Here is a 7,500-nt window from a genome sequence, read left to right on the forward strand (position 1 = left end):
GTTGATGTATGCTGTGACACGGGCTAGACGTCGGAGGGCGGTCGCGTCCCCTATACCTGTGTATAGGGTATGTGGGCACGGTTACATGTTTACCGTTTTATGCAAATGTGTTTCTTGCCGCGACCCTCAATAGAAGATGTTTGTAGGATATGTTTCCAAACACGAATCTGAAGGATATGTGCCGCAAAGGAGCTATCTCCGTTGTGTCTCACGAGGAGTAAACACCACCAGCCACGAGCCATCGAGGTCCGTCCCTTGTGTGCGGCCACCTGCACGCCATGAAGTGCCCCTTGACCTCACGCTCGACTTTTAACCCTTCTTCTCCCCTTTCCTAACCCAAAGCCTCGAGTGCGACCCTTCCATAGTCCGTGTTATTTGCTACCTTGTATACACACAGAAGTGCATGCACATAACATGCACTCTTTCAAACTATGAAGAAATACTATGGCCAAAATCCTGTTAGTCCACAAGAAATGCAGCTTCATTTATACCCCGAGCACCCATGCATTCCTCAGTGGATTCCTTAGCGCCGGCAGTGCAAGCTCTGGCAGCTGAAACCGACACCCATGCTTGTTTTTTAGCCACAAGGAAAAACCGGTTAGCGTTGTTTTGCAAGGAAGTCAATCACCAAAGCTGCGAGCAGCCACAGGATCTATTTCCAGCGCCCACAAACACCCGTCTCGCGTGTCACAGCAGAGAGCAACGCTCGGCGCCGGGACTTACAGGTGTTCGCTGAAGGATGGAAGTAAAAGTTCTCAGCAAGAGTGGGATGAGTTCTTCTACCTTCGATATAAATATCGCTTGCCATCAATCTTTTGAGAGTGAAATCAACGTTGATTAAACACACAATGCATCATAAAAAATATGCAGCGTGTATGCTGCTAGTTTTCTGTGCGCAAGACAAACAGGAAAACATCCTTCGAGGCAAGTTCAGTACGCAAGAACAACACTGACTCAGACACGCCACAGTGCTGCATCGGCCGCGCCTCCGCCGCCGCCCTACTTTTTCTTGTTTTCACTCCTTGCTGCCCGGCAACCGCAGAACAAAGACCCCTGCCCACCTTCCCACACTGTGGCCATCTCGACGCAAGATGCTAATGCATCATACCTGAGCAGCGGCCAGCCTGATACAGAATATCTACTCGACCGTAACGTACCCACTTAAGCGTACCCAAAAGTTTGTGCTAACGCTCTGTAATTGACTTCGTGCTTTCCCAGCGTAATACATTGTTACTGGTAGTTTACTATAAAATAACTGTTCGTTATTCGTAACTAGATCCACATCAAACTATCAGAAATTATCTGCACTGCTTTCTATCCAACTATCGACTTTCTATAATTTCTTTCTATACATCATCTAACTATAACTTTCTATCAAACTACCAAGAGTGGTGTTCGTTTGCTGTAGTGTGTTGCTGGAGCCTTTCCTCCGTCTGTTATGTTAGTGTTAGAGACATCTTTCAGTAAGCTGAGTGGTGTCACTGTTTTGTGAAAACCTTGCTGCAAATAAATGGTGACGTTCGGTTCGTTCGTTACTACACGTGTACAAAAAGCATTCCGTTCATTTAAGTACTCGTCTTCCCTGCTACGGATGAATTATAAAAAGTTAATGAACCCTCAGTGAACAGTGATGAATCACTTTTGTTTAGCAACTTGAAATATGAACCAGAGGAAGCCTCTGTTTCTTTCTTTCTCCATGTTTTTGTCTCTGCCTGTTTATCTGTCAGCAGCAATATATAAATGCGCGCGCGCGAGTGTGCGTGCGTGCGTGTGTGTGTGTGTGTGTGTGTGTGTGTGTGTGTGTGTGTGTGTGTGTGTGTGTGTGTGTGTGTGTGTGTGTGTGTGTGTGTGTGTGTGTGTGTGTGTGTGTGTGTGTGTGTGTGTGTGTGTGTGTGTGTGTGTGTGTGTGTGTGTGTGTGTGTGTGTGTGTGTGTGTGTGTGTGTGCTGTAGGAGATGATTAGAAGGCCCGTATAAAAAGATTTGCCACCGACCTGACTGACTACTCATGTCCATCCACAGCCAGCCTGGTCATTATGCAAATTCAGAACAAACATATGCAAGCGTTGCGATGTGAGGGTGACCGTAAATCAGATTTATGGTTGGTCAGAAACGAGATCTGGGCCCATAGAGAGGACCGCCTTCCGTCACACTAGACCGGGCGACGGAGGGGAGAGGGGGATGGCAAAGGCAGCCGACGGTGACAGCGCTGCTTGTCAGACGACACAGGCTGTCAGACCCCGCGCTATCTCCCGACATGCCGGGTCAGCCGTTCGCTGTGCCAGCCTCGGGCTCCCTACATGACACGACGCCACCTTGTAACACTTTCCACATTTCCGCTGCTCGTTAAGCCTTCGGCGCACAAAGACCGGGGCGAGCACAATATGTGAGCGAGTGTGTGTGTTTACATGCTATTTTCGATATCTGTGACAGGGAGGATGGAGGTATTTTTTCAGCAGCAAGTATAAAACCGAGACCCGTCAGCGTCCCTGGTATGATGATTTAAACAATTTACCTTCGGCCTAATTCTCAAAGAAATCTCCCGCGAAACAGAATACCGCCTTCATCCAGTGAATAAGCAAAATTCTAATTTAACGGCTGATAAGGATGTTTAGAAGAGGGCAGACTGTTTAGAGGCAGCCCCTGAGGATGAATCTCATGGCAAGGATAAAAAAGAAAACATCACACACAATCGCTCTCTTTATCTTTCTCTCCTTCCATCCACCTCTACCTCTTCCCCTTTCCTTTCTCTCAGTCTTTAACGTCACGTGGTCTAATTCCTTAGACCACGTGACCTGGGGCTTCACCCACCTCTTTTATTTCATGATCTGCGTAAGTTATATTTTCTTCTCTTGTAATCAACAACACCCACTTCTATCGCCATAGTATGGCCTTATTAGTGATGCAATTAACATTAGCTCTGATATTATTACGAATGATAATTAGGGTCATGTTCACTACTTGTCTAATGAACACAAAATCGGTTAGAGACATTACATTCAACTTACACCTTGCTATTGCCCATTCCTTCCCTACACTTCCTTTCCCCCTGCGCATGGCACCATAATTGTGTGACGACAATGGTGGCCATGGGCATCAACATTCACCCGACGTTAGAAGCGGGGTACAACATCCTCCCTCTGGTCGTGACGGTTGCGACACCCGGCACCAGCACAGGGGACTCTGGTAAACAAGAGCGTACGAGGGAGCCCCCCTACTTTTCCAATCTCTAACTTCCTTAAATTTCACCACTTCACCTTCTTCCCCCCCGCCCTTCGATTTCTTCACCTCTTTACTTCATTGTTTATGCTTATGCTTACCAGATGCAAAACATAACACAGCATTGCTCAATCACATTCATGCAAACAAATAAACGCTCTCTCTCTCTCTCTCTTTCTTCTCTCTCTCTCTCTCTCTCTCTCTCTCTCTCTCTCTCTCTCTCTCTCTCTCTCTCTCGTCTGTCTGTCTGTCTGTCTGTCTGTCTGTCTGTCTGTCTGTCTGTCTGTCTGTCTGTCTGTCTGTCTCTCTCTCCTCCTCTCTCTCTCTCTCTCTTTTTCCCTCCCCCCCCTCTCTCTTCTCTCTCTCTCTCTCTCTCTCTCTCTCTCTCTCTCTCTCTCTCTCTCTCTCTCTCTCTCTCTCCTCTCTCTCTCTCTTACTTACTCACTCACTCTCCCCCAAACATACACAATTTCCTGCACAATCGAAAACACGGGACAAGCAAAACAGCGGCGCCTTGTAAGTTTTTCACTCTTTTCCTCCCCCCAATATGAAGGGATGATTGCCAGGACGTTCTTTCCTTGACAACAGACAATCGTATCCTTTGTCTCCCTCCCAGCAAAATAAACACAAGTGACGTCTGGGGGAAAGTGAAGTTTCGTAAAAAGAGGAACAATGTGAATCTTCCGCAATTCTGGTAAAATACGCGGGAGAAATCAAATGACTTCCCGAGGAGCCGCGCGGAAAACAAGATGAGTGACACTTAATTAGCAACTGGCTTGACAAGCTCCCCGATTTAAAGAAAATTATCTAGCATTGACTACATCCACGTTTCCCTGTCGTATTAGTAGTCTGAGAGATAATCTTACTATCTTTAATCCCATGCTGTAAATATATGCACATGATTATACGAAAACGCAAACACATACTAATGAAGAATGGAAGAAACACTCTATCACCCTACAAGGAAAGTAATGGGAGAAATGGTGAACGCGAGACCAGGGGGAGAGGTAGGTAAAAGAAGGATGGAGATGATAAGCAAGAACTCACTGGACAGGGCCTTGCAGCGTCCCCCGTGTTTCGCTGGATTAGCATAGTTATCAAACACTCATCTACGCACATACGCTGTTCCGTGCTCTTTGGGCTCCTTTGGGGGAAACGTCCCGCAGTATTCCAGGAGTCCTCGGTTGTGACAGCGAGGCAAAACAAGTCCTTATACAGAGGCTCATCCGTGGATTCCGCCCAGTGAATGCCGGGAAGGGGGTCGCGCGCCTGTGATTAAAACACCACGAAGTCGTAATTGGCTGGAAACTTCGGTAATTAAGGTTTACCATGTTTAGTGAAAGGGGTCAGTGTTGCCAGAGCACTTTGGGGTTGATGCGCGATTTGCGGCCTGGCGCGCCCTCAGAGACACTCGTCGTGCGGACGCCCGTTGTGAAACTTGCGCACGCGTGCGTGACGTAATGGTGGAAGGTGGAATATGGTAACTGCCGAGCAAATGCAACGTCGCTTTGCCCATAGATTACTCTAGAAACGAATTAGGGCTGAAAATTAATGTCATGTGTATCCAAGAACAAAGTCAGATGATGTTTCTTCATCATGCAGCCTGCATGAGAACACCATGCATATTACACGTGGCAGCCAGAGAAAATGCGCGCTGGCCGCTGACAGAAAAACGAAAGTACACGAAAGACGCGAAAAAGTAACACGAAATGTCTCGCGTCTCGAAGCCCGCGGCCGCCATGAAACACGAGCGCCTCAGACATGCGTCGTGTGCAGTGTGCCTGTTACGGTACCTGCGTTTGATATGCCGTGTGACCGCTTTCGGAAAAGCAGGCCTTTGTGTATGTGAATATATTCGTTAGTTCTGCGTGTATGCAGTGTGTTTGTGTATGTTTAAGTGCGTTTTTGTGTGTTTAATTGTGCGTGTATGTGTGCGTGCGTGCTTTTGTGTGTGTGTGTGTGTGTGTGTGTGTGTGTGTGTGTGTGTGTGTGTGTGTGTGTGTGTGTGTGTGTGTGTGTGTGTGTGTGTGTGTGTGTGTGTGTGTGTGTGTGTGTGTGTGTGTGTGTGTGTGTGTGTGTGTGTGTGTGTGTGTGTGTGTACGCGCGCGTGTTTGTGGGTGTGGGTGTGCGTGTGCGTGCTTGTGCGTGTGTGTATGCTTGCATACTCGCATTATATAAACATATGGCTATGAATTAACACCAATACTGAGACAAAACAGACGAATAAAAAAGAGATCAGTGTCACACCTAGCCCAAAAAATCACACGGCCCGCTGCATCCATCGCCTGTCCGCGAGAAGGGCATCTCGGACGAGAGAAATCGACAGCCCTCAAACACTGCAACTTGCGGTCGATATCTGGCCGGACGGGCGAGCGTGCAGGGCCGCAGCTGGGACGAAAAAATAATGCACATGATATCGATTAGTATCATCAATTCCACGCCAACGGTTTTTTCTCCACGCCCCTTCGATGCGCTACATTTACCCAAGGAAACCCATCGCAGGAAACCAGGTGCTCTCGAGTTAATAGACGGTCTCACAGCCCTTTCTTCCCCCAAACATTTCACTGTACAGTACACACGCCCCAAGGACGTTCCTGTCCGCCTTCCATTTAAGCTGCCCCGCTGTGCCCACATCTGCCCGTCAGGCCCAGGCGATGTCGTTAAAAAGAAACCTCGTTTTCTATAACGATTCAGGAAAAAAATAATTCATCGGTTGACTTCGTTTCTTTTTTTCTTCTTCTTTTCTTATTTAGCATAACATTTACTAAATACCTCGTGCAGGCGATGTGCAAACAGTAAGTTAGTTCGAGAGAAGGATTATCTGCGTTGGAACAGCGGGCCAAGGGAGGGAGGGGGAAGGGGGGTGAAGCGTACGCACGTGGTCACACCCAAACATCTGCCGCACTAACCGTCACCTCGCGTCCTTACCCATACCCAGCGAGGTTGCCTGATGCCACGGTCCCCTGCGACAGGAATTGGCTAACGGAGAACTCGGCAAGACTGCACTGGAACGTCTCTGCATGAACTGTTCCATAGCAGTCGGGGGCAGAACGGAGCCAAGTTTCAGACCGTTACGAATAATTACAAGTCGGGGTCGTATGTTCGGGTGCGCGGTAGGTAACGCTCTACGAATTCCTTTAATTCCTCTGTAACGAATCACGCAATATGACCACCATAAAAAGTTTAAATTTCAGTTTCCACACCAAGTAACAACATCTTTTAAATACTTGGCTTTTTTTTGGAATTGCTTATCGCTAAATGAATTACGCCATACTGCTACTCAAAACTCTATATAGAAATTGTCACTGAACGTTTTTTTTTTGTACATGACTGTTACTTATATACAACTGTATTTGATAATTTTAACATAAATCATAAAACCGATTTTATCTATTTAAATGGCGAAAAAGGTTTTATCAAGGCCTAATATAAATAAATATTTATGTACCGTAAGAATACAGTTCTTGGGCCAAAATGCTTCCTCTTGACACTGAGCTAGCGATTTGAAAATGACATAATAATTTTCTCAAAGCTATCCCAATGCCTATATCCTGGAGGCGTCTTCCACAGAATTGCAGTCTTCCTGAGAGCACAGGACGCGTCCCTCCCGCATCTTCCCCAGCACCTCCTCTCTGACGATTTTATCAAGGATTAAAGTTCCTCCGATTTTCCTCCCGGACGCGTTTCTCCCCTGGAGCGAACGCGTGGCGAGGAGGCGGCAGCGGAGGGACAATAGCAAGGGACGTAGCTAAACCAGGATCTTGGTTGTGCCCTCTACATTAACACATTTCTAAGCCTGACCGCTTCCAGACCTGCCTGGCGGGGAAGGGGGGAGGCCCGCCAGCTGTCTGCCCGTGTCTACACGCTGCTACACGTGATATTTGGTGCGCGTACTGTAGATGTAATAAATCGTACAGACTTTTGATAGTTGGAAAATCGTGTTTTCAGTACAAGCTACATGCCAAAGAATAAAATTTTGTTTGCAAAATTCGAGATGACAAAATATTACATTTGCCGCACAAGGAGGCAACACTGGGATACTGTGATGGCATGTTGGCTGTTCACTACAGGGCACAGTGAACTCGGCAGCACCACAGCTTTCTATCGAAGTATTAAAGTATCTTACTTCACACTCAGGAGATGCTTTGTTTTCGTGGCAAATTACCACAAAATCCATCAACAAGCATTGTCAATTTTCCTCGGCGTGCCCGGAGTGGGTAGGGCACGCTGAGGTCGGGCTGGCTGGCGGGCGCGGATAAGTAAGGGGCGCTCCCAAGGGACCT

At 47.4% G+C, this 7,500-nt stretch overlaps 1 protein-coding gene across 1 annotated transcript in view; it reads right to left on the bottom strand.

Annotated features, from left to right (window-relative positions):
• LOC119580907 overlaps positions 1-7,500 on the bottom strand; it is a 69,692-nt gene that overhangs the window by 61,392 nt on the left and 800 nt on the right. The window lies entirely within an intron of this gene.

This window comes from Penaeus monodon, chromosome 14 (assembly GCF_015228065.2).
Source record: "Penaeus monodon isolate SGIC_2016 chromosome 14, NSTDA_Pmon_1, whole genome shotgun sequence".
Lineage (NCBI taxonomy): Eukaryota > Metazoa > Arthropoda > Malacostraca > Decapoda > Penaeidae > Penaeus > Penaeus monodon.